General features: G+C 40.9%; 1 protein-coding gene across 7 annotated transcripts in view; it reads left to right on the forward strand.

Annotated features, from left to right (window-relative positions):
- The first annotated feature begins 306 nt into the window (after window positions 1-306).
- SOCS6 (suppressor of cytokine signaling 6) overlaps window positions 307-14,279 on the forward strand; it is a 32,955-nt gene continuing 18,982 nt past the window's right edge. For 2 of the 7 annotated variants that reach the window (XM_027650929.1, XM_027650936.1), the window contains exon 1: window positions 776-879. The gene's annotated coding sequence lies outside the window, so the exon portion shown is untranslated. Of the gene's footprint in view, window positions 326-775; window positions 880-934; window positions 1,002-1,754; window positions 1,862-6,506; window positions 6,510-12,316; window positions 12,374-14,279 lie in introns of those variants that run through there. The other 5 variants (XM_027650932.1, XM_027650934.1, XM_027650937.1 and 2 more) reach the window with 5 other exon arrangements.

The following is a 14,279-nucleotide window of genomic DNA, read 5'->3' on the forward strand; positions in this document are numbered from 1 at the left end:
AAACAGAGAATAAGCAAGCGAGGCAGCCTGCTTGGCTGAAGTTGCTGCTGCACAGCTGATGTGTCTGAAGTTTAGTGTCACTTTTCTCGTGGAGATATCTGTGAAAGCAAAGTTAAGCACAAAAATAATACGCCTGTTCTGGCGCGTCGGTTCCACGCCAAGGGAGGTGTAAGGGAAGGTGAAACGGAGGAGAGCGGAGGGGGAGACAACCTCCCCCCTTCCCTCCCTGCCCAGCGCAGCCTCCGGGGCGGGGGGCGGCGGAGGGGACCCCTCCAGCCGAGCGCTACCACCGAGGGGCTGCCCCTCGCCAGAACGAAAAGGGGCGGTAGCTCCCTATGAACTTTATTGATGAGCTTCTGTCGCCCAGGGCGCAGCGGTCACACACTAGAGCGGGTGGGGGAGGGAGGAAAGGGCCGTGGCTAACAAAGCCCGACCGCCTTCCTCCTTCGCTCCCAGCGCGGCTCCCGGCCGCCCCCCGCGGGTCTCCCGCGGCCGCCGAGCGGGAACGAGCCCGGGGTGAGGCGCCCAGGGCCGGCGAAAGGAAGGGGCCCGGGAGGTGGAGGGCCGGTGGTGTCCGGCGGGAGGCGGGGGCGGCCCGGGGGAAAGAGCGGGGATGCTCCCGGCCCTGCTGCCCCCGCCGGGCCGTGCGCGGGCGCCGCAGCCGTAGCCCAGCCTGCATCAGCCGACGGCCATCGCGGGCTCGCCGCCCCCCTGCGCCCCTCCGAGGACGGAGGGGTGGGGGCAGAGGAGGCGGAGGAAGCGGCGGCGGCGCCAGGAACAGGGAGGCGGCGGCACGGCGAGGGAGGGAGCCAGAGCCGAAGCCGGGCCGGGCCCCGCGAAAGCAACAGCAGAGCCAGCTCCTCCTTCTCCTCCTCCTCGGTGAGTACCGCTCCGCCGCCCCCGGAGGCTGCTCGCCGCCGAGCCCGGGTGCCGGCGCAGGCCGGGCCGAGGTGCCCGAGGAGAGGCCCGCGCCGGGAGCGGGACAGCGCGGCCTCCGCTGGGTGAGCGTCCCCGGGGCAACGGGCCCCGCTCCCCCGCCCTGCCCCGGCGGCCGCGGGGGGCTGGTGCGGCGCACGGCGAGCCGGAGGAAGGGGCTGGCGCGGTTCGCGGCTTGCCCGCTGCCCTCCTCCCGAGCCGCGGCCCCGGCCTTCTCTCCCTTTGTTTGCTCGGCTCCCCGAGCCCGCCGCGGTGCCAGGCCCCAAGGAGGCACCGGGGCCGCGGCGCGGCCTGCAGGGCGGGCGGGAAGCGGCTCCGGGCCCGGGCCGGCGAGGTGCTGCCCGGCTCTCGCCGGGACAGGACGGGGCCCGGCCTGGTTCTCACCGCACCAGTCCCGGCCGGGCTCCCCCACGCCTCCCCTGGGCCGCTGCCCGAACGCACCCCGCGCCTGCCGGTGCCATTATCGAGGGCGGCGGAATTGGGCTGTTTTCCCCTTAGCCCGCCTTGGGACCCGCCTTCCGTCTGAGGCTTTGGGGGGGTCCCTGTCTCCGGCGGGGCGGGTGCGCGGAGGTGTCGATTTGGGCTGCTGGGGCTGATGCGGCGGCGGAGCAGCCCCGGGTGTAGGGTAGTTGCGAGGTGAGGGTGCACCAAGGGCTCCCGGAGGGGCGAGCGAGAGAAAGGCGCCTTTCTGTGACAGGTACCACTTAAAAACTTGGCTTAAACAAAAAGCAGCACCATATCCCAAAACTTTACTCTCTTTCGTGGTTCTTCAAGCTGCTTCTTACACTCTCTTTCCTTAATGATGCCCCTTCTCTCAGTAAACAACTGGTCCTGGCCCGTGCCAACCTGATTGCTTAAGAAAAAAGCCTTTACAATACAACGATGTTTTTGAGAAGTGCAGAGTATGATACTTCTGTGATGTGAGGTATTTTGGCTACCCTGTCTTCTTTTTTCTTTTATTTTCCTGTGTTTTCAAAATCATCTTAGTTTGGAGCATGATTTTTTTGTGGAGTAGCTTACTGAGTTAAAGAAGTTGGTCCCAGGATATACTTCAGTCAGGGAAAGTTTCTCTTCCACTTAATTCCTGTGGCCTTTTACCGTTGGGTCCCAACCCCTCTTTTCTACCTGCCAGGAACGTTTACACCATGTCCAGCCTCTTAATACACCTGTGGTTAAAAGATGTGTGCTGCAGGCCTCCTGTCTTAAGAGAGCTGATGTCTGCACAAGCGCTTGAGGAATAAGGCATTTCTGCTCTGGGTGAAAAAATAGCACTAGTTTTGTTTTATGCTAACAACCACTTCTTTGGATTGTAGAAAATATGGAAGCTTTGGTGTAGTTATGAAATAAATTACCTAATGTCACTTAGCTTGGCTGGAAGACTTTTAAACCACTGGAGAATGTGTAGGTATTTTTGGAGTTTTCTGCAGTAAGGCGGTAGTCATAACTCACAGTTTTATGTGTAACTTATGGAAGGCAAATTTCAGCTTTTTCAAAATGCTTGATTTTATGAAGTGTTAAACAGTACTTGAATGGAGTCTTCACTTCCGATTTGATATTCCTTGGATTTGTGGCATTGCACTGTGCTTGGAACTGAGCTTTTACTTAAAACAGGTTCATCTGTTGTATGCTATATCAGGCACGTATCCCCTATGTCCTGAGTTTTGAGATTTAAGTAGATTTTTTTAAAATTAAAATTTAATGAAATTAAGCCTTAATATTTAAAAGAATGAATAACAACACTATAGTGTTATATGGAGATACCTGCAATTGCTAAGCTAGAAGGCTATGGAGTAGAAAGGGAGAAGCACTGGGTTGTTTCCAGAGGTTTTGTGAGCATCACTTCATGTCATTGTGTGTATGCAGCATCAAAGTGTTTGCATGGATTCAGGAGACGTGATGGGTAATTCTAAACTTCATGAGAACTTGACATACCGATATCTATAAAATGTGTGTATTAACTTCTTTGATCCTAGCTTGTGCAGTTGGTTGGTAACCTTCAGTTAGTCTTGGAGAGGGATGGTTTGAAGAAATGGTAACTAGTCTGCATTATTCTGCAAGTAGATAACAAGTCATAACTCTCCTTGGTACGGTGAAGTGGTGGAGTGAGGCAGTGAACTCTTAACTAAAAGTTTTTCTTATGAAGCAAGTTAATTATTTCTTCTCTTTCTTATGAAATTTTCTATAGTCAGAGAGAAATTTGAACATAAATGTTTGAAAGGCTTCATTTGGTAGCCTTGCTCTGAGTTCACTACATATTTGCTATGCTGTTGTTGGCAAAACTGAGGCCACAGTCCAGGGTAATCCCTTACTCAAGTGCCTTATTTGCTGTCACTTTACTACCCTCCTGGGACTACAGAGCACTATTTTGGTAGTGTTTGGGTAGCACAATATGATAACATAAAGTAGATAGAAAGGAGACTGTTCTCTGCTGGTGTGTCTCTCACTGTTTTGTTGACAGGGCTTTAATGTGTGTTAGCAATAACTTAGGGGGGATAGCTTGAGCAGTTGTGATGCTCCAAGGAGGAAAATAAGATACAAGTAGTATAAAAGTGAATTTAATCTAATTTAGGAATGCAAATACTAAAATATATTGAGTATAAGTTGGATAGGATTTGGACTGAAAAACAGAATGGAAATTTGTTATGCGACTTAACTGTGTATTTTGTACTGTCAAGTAGTAAACTGAAAAGAAATATGAAACTTAGAGTTTCCTCTTTTTTATGTTTTTTGGTTTTCAGAAGAGAAATAATTATATCTGTAATGTTCCTTATCCTTATGTTTATTCCAAAATCTGATTTCATTCCATTTTAGTGTACACTGAATTTTCTGAAAATAAATGCCAGTCTTCAGAAGACAATAGTTATACTTGATGCAAAGGCCCCAAGTTCTCACAGCCTTGGTCCCGGTGCCTCCTAGTCAATTTGTAGTAGCAGACAAGGAAGTATTCTTGTAAGAAAATAATTCTTGAAATTGTTTGTTGACCATTTCAGATGACAAGTTACATATAGGAGTACGTTTTTTTTAGAAAAGAAGAAGATTGGGATATTTATTGTCCAGGTTTAAAAAGCAGCTTCATTCCACTTAAATATGTTTTTGATACAGCAGTGTATAAACATTCATGATACACAATAGGTTCCTTCTTTTATTATTATTTTTGCTTTTTCCTCTGGAAATAATTGATTTCTGAATTAAAACTGTATTATGCAAGTTGAATAAATTTCTGTGTTAAAAATAGTTACATTACTTTTAAAATAGACATTTAAAAACTCACAGCTTTGGGGTTTTTGTTGCAGTAGTTTTTTTCCCCCACAGTAGCTGAATGATCTTAAGCTATTGAAACAAAAACCTGACACCTACTTCAGCCTCTCCTGGTGATTAAAACCAAAACCAAAACAAGCTGGCCTTGAATTTTTGCCCTGGATGAAAATGGAAACTTGACTGTATGTAAAGTACTGACTGATATGTCAAATATATGAAGAAGGGTACACAAACTTTGCTAGTGTCTCCACAGATTGAATTGAAAAAGGCCACATGGAGCAGAATTGGGCTTAGTCTACTTTTTGTGAGAATTAAAACTTTCTGATCAAGGCATCAGAAATTTAGTTCTCCGCTTCCTTAAGCTCGCTAAAATAAAAGTTGCTCCTAATATTTTCTTTTGCCAGTTTTCATGGTCTTCTGACTCCTGCTTTTGTCATGTACAGGCATGCAAACAAGAAGCATCTGCAACTCCAGACAATTTCAGAAAGCTTTGAGGTATATTGGCTTTGCAAATCTGACTGCTATTCATTAGTCTGTAATGTGGATTTAAGAACCTATCTTTACATATTTTTATTTTTTAAAAGATTAATAAACTGTTATCTCTCATGAAATTTTCTTCTGGAAAATATTAAGATAAAATACTTTGGAAATTATTGGTCCTTTTCTGTGTCCTTAACTGTTCACATAACTCTTTGGGCTCTGAGGAACTCAGTTGGCTTCATTTATGACAAGGATGTAAGCCACATGTTACCTAAAAAATTCATCCTTGGTTGCTACATCACCAAAAAAACTGTGCAAGTTAAATGTAAGTCTTTATTTGTTTAGTATGGATGTGGAGACACTGGCTGACTTGTTCTACCTCTGACTTTATACACTATTGAAGGAATTTGAAAAAAAAGTCTTGCTTGTAGGATGCTGTATATTGGTATCTTGCTAAGGATGCTGTATATTGGCATTTCTGTCCAGGTGCTGCTCCCCTAACATTGCTTCTTTTTGCGTATATATAGGGCACATAGGAAACCTCTCATGCTCTGTCTTCTGTGAAACATTCTTTTTATAATCTGCCAAGTGCAATAGGTTGGCAGTGTAAAAAATTCTCAAGTTTGTAAAGTATGTGAGTTTTTGTTATCAACACCAAATAATCATACTGTAAACTGCTGTAAAATAGTTTTGCACGAGAACCATTTTCTCTGGTGGTGAAGGTATAAATAATGGATGTTAGTGATTTTTTTCAGAGTTCATTAAGTGTTTGGTAGTTAAAAATTTAAATAATAAAAATGAACCTGTGCGTATTGTTAAGTAAATCATACAGATATGTGATATTTTTCTTTGTTTCTCAGTGCAATGTATAATCAGAAACTGTCTTTGTATCATATATATGATACTGAACTGTAAGTGGAGTTGTATAAGGTTTTCATGGTCTTGAGTTAATGTGGTGAATGCATCTGGCAGATAAATTGATTGATTAATTTTAGCATTTGAGATTGCAGACTTAATAACTTTGGTATTTTTCCTCAAGGATATTTTGTATTGCTTAAAACAGTACATTGAGTTCTACTCTGGATGACAAAATTGTTGGAAACGAGGTTCCAGTCAGGCTTAGTTTTACAGTGTGTGATCTCTTGTTTTTCTTCAGTAGTTTTATTCTTAATTAGTCTTGACGTTTTCTGGTAAATGTGCTAAAACAGTAGTTTTGTAGGAGTCTTGAGTAGGTGATTGTTTTTCCTTTTCCAAAGCAGTCTGCATTCCTCAAATATGTTGAGAACATAGTAGTAGGCTATTCCAAATGTTTCTGAAGCATATTTGGTCCCAAGATTTCTCCAATACAGTGGTCAAGCTTGCTTTCTCTCTTTGTTCCTTCTGATTTAGGGAATCCTGTCTCCCCTGGCTTTGCCTCAGTAAGTGCTACAGAACTGGGCAATTACAAACTATAATGTTGACTGTGTTTTTGACATCAGTAATGGATTTTAATACCCTTGGAATCCCTTTGGGTTGGTAATCATGTATCAGATTAAGAGTTTTGATAAAATAGAGAAACAGAAATGAATGGCATCGGGGTAAAGGTTTTTGATTACAGAAGATGTGCCTTCGAGGATGAGATATATGGAAGCTGTACTCCAAAAACAGGGTAGGCAGCTTTTCAGATTGATGTTCTTTCAGGAGCTGGTGGGAACTGAGTGAGTGAGGAATTCTCTCTGTATTCAGTGAACAGAAGCTGTTTGTGCAGGAATACCGGTTTGGGTGAAACCTGCGCTGGGGAAGATTTCCAAGCTGGAATTTTGGTCAGCCCGAGGAGACTGACTCCAGAATAGTCGGTTTGTGTATGCAGAGGTAGGAGTCACTAGTTATGTGTGAGAGCTTAAATCTTGGTCTGTGTGGGGTAAGTGCCTGGTGGCTTTTTATGTTCCTTTCCCTCCCTGTTCTCTCTTCAGTGGAAAGCAGAGGCAAAACCAGTTCTGATCCAGTGCACTCTGAAACACTGACTTTTCTCCTCTTTTTGGCTTTTGAAAGGAAGAGAGCTGCTGGTTAGTAGTAAGTAATGCTGAGAAGTAATAAAGTATTAGCCATAGGCCTTTGGCATGATTTTGTGCAAAAAATATAGTTACTTGGGAAAATAGTTACATATAAGTGTAAATACTCTGCAGTCCCTTACTGCAGGGATCAAAGAGAATCTATACTGACCAATGACACCAGTCTTAATTGCAGTCTAATCCAGTGGTGATCAGAAGAAGACAGTGAAGGGAAGTTGTTACATCAGTACTGACTCAGATGTCCTGTGTATTACAAAAATTAGTGCTTTTGGAATCTGCAGCATTTTAAATGCTGTTTGACAGAGAAAAAAGGAACAGAATTTCAGTGTATCAGCATTGAAAAGTACGCATCTATTCTCTCTATTCCCTTTTTTTTGAATTGGGCTAATACTTTTTTTTCATTTTATTTATAGTTTGTGTTTAAATTTATGTCAGAGCGAACAGGAGAAAAAAAAAGTCGGTGTGCTTGTACGTGGCTCTTTTTTTCATGCTTGAACTTTGAAGCTTAGCTAGCTTTTGCAGCCGGGCTTCTATACTCCTGGCTCTGCAGAAATCTGACCTTGCTCTGGAGATAGCTGTCTTAAGGGCTCTGAGTTCGTGTAAATTTCATAGAGCACATTACTTCATAGAGACAGTGAAAATTTTATCTTTGGTCCTGCGTATGAGAATTTATACACCAATGGGAAGTTACTCAGTGTAAGGCCCAATTCTTTTATGTGCAAGCTGAACATAACCTACAATGAGCAGTCCCATTGAGTTAAATGTCTGCTTACAATTAATTAATTAGTCTGTGTTGGGTTAGGACTGAATATTAGCAAAATCAGATTTTTTAGGGCTAAGTCAAAAATGATTTTCTGCTTCTGTGGAACATTATTTTAAAAAACCGACCACCGCAAAAGAACCTTGGACCCAAACATCTTCCCATGTACATCAGGACAAAACAGTGTCTGTCTAAAAACTTTAATTAAAATATTCTCCATCAGATTTGCTAGTTGGGGTAGTGAGCCGTTTCTGTCTGCAGGTGATTAGAGCGTAGGTGTAGGAGGAAAAAAAGAACTTCCCGATCTTAATCATGAATAATTAAGTCTCTCTCTCATTTTGACCCAAAATGAGAAAATTTGCATGTAGAGTTAGCTTTGTCAGAACTGGTATAGTCCTGTAAAAAGGTTTTATTCTGACAAGTCAGGACTTCATGAAAAAGAATGGCTAAGCAGCTTTGCCTATGCAGTCAAAATTCTGTTCACACTCTGGTCAGTGTCCGAGTTGTGCAGTTATTGTATGTGCCTTCTTAAAAGCACTCCTTGGACTTAAAAGAACTGTGAATTTAGAAATCTATTTAATATTTCACTGTATGTTTTAGGGGAAACAAAATGTTAAGGTAGTTTTGTGAGATTAGGAGATAATATTCTTTCTATAGGTGTGTTTACTCTGTTTATTTGACAGTACTTTGAGCACAACTGTCTCTTCTTTCCCATATATGGATAGACTCTAAACCATAAAGAGGCTAATTAATTTACTCTGTTCTTATTGGGCCTCCTACCAGTGAAAATGGGAAGGGAAATATTTTAAATAAGCTGTATTTTACATTCTCACTTTCCAAAATGCAGAACTTGAATTACTCTTTGCAGTGGGTCCTAAGACCATGGAGGGGCAGCCAGGCTGAACGTGTGAGGGTCAATGGACACACACGAGGTGGGACTTATGCTTGATCTAGGTTCTGCTGCTGGAGCATGTTCCAGGAGAGACTGCTTAATTACAGTGAGGAAGAAGATTTCTCCTTGGCCACCCACCTGCCTTAAGATCACCCAATCTTTAAACAAGGAGAAGGAAGTTCATTTCCCATCTCTCCACCTCCTACCTTCTGGTTTGTTGTGTTGTACTGGCATGTCTGCAAAATAAACCTTACTTTCTGTTTCACTGACTGGATCTCTTTTCCTGATCCTGAACGACTGATCTTCTGTAGCTGATACTGTTTGACAATCTCAGTTGAATTGTATCTTGTTAAATAGCATAGATGTTCCAGAATAAAAATGAGATAAAACTGTGTAAGGGTAGGTTCCTTACACTTGTTGTGTTAAATGCTCTTTTACCTTTAAAATGGATTCCCAAGTGTGCATGAGTGAAATAATGGTTGTCACTGTTATTTATTTGGAAACATGTAATAGGTGGACATTGGGCCTATCGATGTGATGGACAAAACGTATCTGCAATGAAATACAAAATTAAATGTAAAAGTATGTAGCTAAAAATTCCCTTGTCATTGCATGTACAGGTTTCACAAACTGCAAGCAGTACAGGCTGCATTTCCCAGTGATGTAAAATATAGGATGTAACAGCTTGTTAGGTAGAGCCCTCATTCAGAGTGTGAGATAGCCAAGGTAATTTTCCGCTTCTATCCTTTCTGTATGAGGACTACCTTGAACACCAGCCTTTTGGCTGCTCTATAATGTGAAAAGTTTTCTAGTCCTTCTTTTAAAGCTGTTCAATAGAAGATAAACAGAGCTGAAAAGGGATGGGCTAGGTAGAGATGGTATATTTTTCTCATCTCAGTGGAGGAAGCAACTGCCTTGTCAAGGGAAAACCTGAGACTGACTTTCTTGTGTAATTCATCCCGCGTCTGAAACTGTTGCTGCACAGTAGTGTATTTTAAGAATAAGTGAGAATCTCCCTTTCACAGTGTCTGGGACCACTGTCCAAATAATTTGTAGCTTGATTTCCATTGGTGCAAGCTCCTTATATCTGGAGGGATGCTATGATCATTCTTCTGCTTCTCATGATGTCCATGAAAAGAAGCGGTTGCCACTGAATTTTGTGCGGCATCGCTCTGTGAAGTGATGATGGACAGTTTTAGAACATGCCTGAGGAAGCAGGTGAAGGTGTTAACCACGAGGTAGCCACTGATACTGTTCTTTTAGCACTAAGTATTTCTCATTTTATATGCAAAAAATAAGGCTAAGGGCTACTGAGAAGCTCTTAATAAAAAAAAAAAAGTCCCTCTGAAATTCTGGTACTTCCTGGATTAAACTGCTCCTGGTATGTGAAGGGAAAAGGCTTTTGATGGAAAGCAGTTTAAGGTCCTCATGTCTGTGAGTTTTAAGGAACCTGACTGTTCTAGTATACCCAAAGTACTTGCAGCTCCTGTTGATTTTTAGAGGGATTGCTTATGCTTAAGTATTAAAAAAATAATTTAACTTGGACAAAAGTTAGATCTTTTATGTCTGTTGTAGGTAAGATAATTGTAATTCTGACCTTTGCAGTTTTTCAGAATGTACTTTGCTTTCAACTGTATTTTTGGAAAGCAGGCCATGAACCGCAGATCTGTTCTGTTGCAAGCAAAATGTGATAGGGGTTGTGAGAATGCTTTGTGCCTTTCTAGAGACACCAGTTTAGCCAACTCAGAGTTTGTGTCATACAGAGCTTAAAGTCTGGGCCTTGGCCTATTTGTTAGTCTGAATTTACTTTCTTTGCAGGTCAAACTTTAATTATTGGTTTAGAACTAACCATGAAGGGTGTTTGACGATGTGGTTTTTGTTTGTTTTGGGGTGTTTCTTTAGGTGGGGGGGAGGGGATTAGTTTTTTTTACCTTCCTCCATAACTTTGGTGTTTTGCTTTTATTTTTTTCTGCGTATTTTTAACTTCTTTAGATATATACCTCTGTGGGTCTTCTGCTCCTTATGCTGCTACATCTTTGTACTGTAACATGGATTATTCATTCACTTGTTGCTTTGATAAACGAAACATTTGGGCTGAAAGGACTTTGTAAAATATCTGCTGAATTGTGAAGTTTTAAAGAAATTCAGGAAGCTGAATCATGACTAAATAGAGGACAGTGATAAGAAGGTATACTGAAAGGTTGAGTATGTCTCAAGAGAATGATGAAACCCGAGGTCTTGTGTTTGACTTCTCCATTGTCAGCAAACCCCTAAAAGGGACCTCAAGCTTTAACTCTCACAGCATGTGGCAGTTTGCTGCTGCAGTCAGCTACTGGACTTGTGCTTGTTCTGTTGCCATCATAGAGAGATGGGGGAGATTTCAGATTTAAGTAGGTAGGTATTTACCCAAAACCCCAACAGGTCACCTGCCTGCGCCCATCACTCCACTTTATGAAAATTCAGAATTTAGGTTTCAGAATTAAATGACCTTAATTTCACCTTATGGTGCATATTATTCAGCTTATTAATGCACCTAAAAAAATGGAAATTAAGCTCTCTATGTTCTGACTCATTGAGTGTTGAATAGAGCATCGAGTGCCTGTGCACTAACATTTAAGTGTCGGACATAGAGACAGCAAAAATTTCCTTAATGAAGCCAATAATTCTGTCTGGAATTTCGAGTTTGATTGGTATACTGTAAGTAAGTGGTAGGACCATACATTTTAAAGGATGTTGGAGAGTAGAATTAATGTAAACATTTTCGTTCCATGTGTGAGACAAGAAAGAGAATTGGTCAGGCATCTCTTCTGGCTTTTCTCAACTTCTGTGTTCTTAGGCTTTGAACCTTAATGAAATCATCTACTATGTTTCCTATATAAATGGTTCAGATAAAGGTTCTAAAATTATTTTTCTCAGTATGTTCAAGAAGGGAAACACAAGAGACTTTACTTACTGAGAGAAGTTGTCTGATTATTTTAGTGATAATGTTTTAAATTTTCCAGGAAGTAAAATTGTCAGTAGAATTTGCTGATCACTTCAGGAATAAAGACTCTCTAATTTTTAATTAACATGATACATAGAAAATGTTTTTTAGGTTTTATGTTTTTTGCTAGTGATTTCTTACTGTAGTGATATAAAAAATATTTTGTAAGCCTAAGCAGAAATTAAGGAAAAGTCACAGTGACAAACCACTTTTGATTCTAATGACACTTGTGGTATCTTGAAGATTGGAGGTAAACATTTGTATGTTACAATGAAACAGTTTTGTGAAAAGTGTCTCTCTGAGTTGTTGTTTCATGCGACTTTCTTCCTTTGTTTTCGAAATACTTTTGAGTTCCAGAGAAAGCTTTTCCTGAATTTAGAAATGTCCTTGGATTTTTTTATGTGTAAGAATATAAGAATTTTTGGCATTTCTGCTCCCTTAATTGGGACGCTACCTATCTTCTTATTTGATAAAACGTAAAGAGTCTACAGGGCATGCAGACAGAACCTTGCATGGTTGAGCTTTGTTTCTATAGGAAGTAATGCTGAAACAAACAATAGTCTCTGGATGTGAATTTAACTCTGAACTTTTGAGAAGTCACTAGAGAACTTGATTTCTTGACTAGTAGCCTGTACTTTATATGAGACGCTATATTACATTATTTTTCCTAGTTGTTATTTCAGGGATTAGAATGACCTTGATTGCCTAAATGTAATTATTATTTAAATGTAGCTGATGTCTTTTTATCCCAGAGCTTCCATATTTCACTCAATGTCTGTTTCTGTGTTCAATGAATTATACAGAATGGATGCATATACTTTCAAATTATATGTATGTTATGTGTGCCACTTTGGAAAAATGTTACTGTCTTTAGTAAAAAAAAATGAATTAAATGAATGAATGAAATCTATGAGAATTTCACAAAGTTACTTTTTTTTTACAGTACACACCTGAATAATATTGCTTGTTGGTGTTTGTATTCTGTCAGAACTTTCTACTGTTAGAAATTAAAGGTATGAACTGATTTCATGTACACAAAAAAGCAAAGCCATAGAGGTAGAAGTCTTCAGGTTTGAAATATTAAATCTTTGAGTTGTATGGCAACCAAAGAGCTTGATACAAGGCAAATATTATGAAGTATTGACCTTAAACCTTATTGTATGGTCTGGAGGAGAATGGAGGGATCTTTTGACATCTGTGTAGCAAATACATTGTATTTCTCTTTGATAATTTAGTGAAGAAAGTCCCAAAACAAAGGTCAGTCCCTTCTTTGTGATTCTGTGGACTGCCCTTTATTAGCTGCTTCTTCCTCCTCAGCATACTTGGAGATTTCTTGCCATGGGTGAGCCCTGTACAGATGTTGTGGGAGATAGCTTTCCACTTTTCTTTTACTTTAATCAAGACACTGTACTCTTGACCTTCAGACCATAAATAGGTTCATTTAATCCTTCCATTTGTGTAGAGGGTTAACTGCATTATAAAGGATTGCTGCATCTTAGCTTAAATTAAGAGGATAGAATGTTATCTTCTAATGAAAGAGAGCTTTTATTCTTATTGAAAATGACATGGTGAAAGTGGTGGGGTGATAGCTGCAAAAACATCAGAGATTCTACCTGCTCATAAAAGTTTAAAGGGTCATTCATCCTCAGTCAGAAACTATGCCAGAGGAGGCTACTTTGAAGCCACAGGTGCAGCCAGAGTCAGTCTTGAGATCCAAGGCAGAATGGTAGGTACAAGGAAGTGTACGACTGCAGTGTACTGCTATTTCTTCAGGCCTTCTAAGAAAGCTGAAAAATAGGAAAATGCATCTTCCTTCAATCACAGGTTCTCCAGTTGTACTACATGATTGTGCTTGATATAGCAGAAAAATGGAATCCTCTTTTTCTGTATAGTGAATTTTCAAGCCAGTCTCTATTTCGAAAACTTGTTTCAACTGTTTTCGTTTCAGCTTGTGTATTTGTTAGACAAATATCTGTTGAATATATTTGTCTTTTAGATTTTAACAATATTTCTTTCGTTTCTAGTAGAATATTTTAGATAACTAAATTTGGATTATTGTTTGAAGAATTTAATCACTAGATTTTTGGGGTATCTTTACAAGGGTGGGGTTTTTTTTCCTTTTTGGATATTTTGAAAATAATTGTATTACCCTGAGATAATTTGTGCGATTTTTTTTCCTTTCTGTTTTTTATGTTTTTCATGCCAGGTGGATGTTATGTGAATAAAGGGCAATTACATATGGTTTTGCTTGTCTGTCAGATAAGCATAAATGTAAGTGGGAAGGTGATCAGTTTACCACTTGCTGGTCAAGATAGCTGTTTTACAAACATGGGCTATGAAGCCACCTGTTGGCTAGATAGTTGGCTAGTGAAGTGTTTAAAATAAAAGTCAGGTTTTGTTGGGTTTTTTTTCCCCCTGTGAATGTGACTTCATAGCTCTCCTGATACATTGTTTTTTCATTTTTGCTCAAGAAGAGAGTATCCCATGTTGCACCTTAAGGAAAGCATAAGTATCAGTCATGCTTGCTTGCTGCTATAATGTGCAAAAGCTACTTCCTCTGTCTTCATTTTCCTGTCAGGTAACTGGGACAGGCAGAAGCAAGCATGATGACTATAACAAATTAACAACTCGTAATTCAGGGAGACTGGCAGTATTCAAAAATTAGTAGGATAGTGACGTGGTGATGCTGTGTAAAACTATAATTTTCAGCAGAAATATGAATCACAGAATATTCTGATTTGGAAGGGGCCCACAAGGTCATCCAGCTCCAAATTCCTGGCCCTGCACAGGATACCTCAAGAATCAGACCACATGCTTGAGAGAGTTTTCCAAATGCTTCTTGAACTCTTTGTCAGGCTTGATGCTGTCACCACTTCCCTGAGGAGCCTGTTCCATTGTCCAACCACCCTCTGGGTGAAG

Source organism: Corapipo altera, unplaced genomic scaffold (assembly GCF_003945725.1).
Source record: "Corapipo altera isolate COAL_440 unplaced genomic scaffold, ASM394572v1 24, whole genome shotgun sequence".
In the NCBI taxonomy this organism is placed as follows: domain Eukaryota; kingdom Metazoa; phylum Chordata; class Aves; order Passeriformes; family Pipridae; genus Corapipo; species Corapipo altera.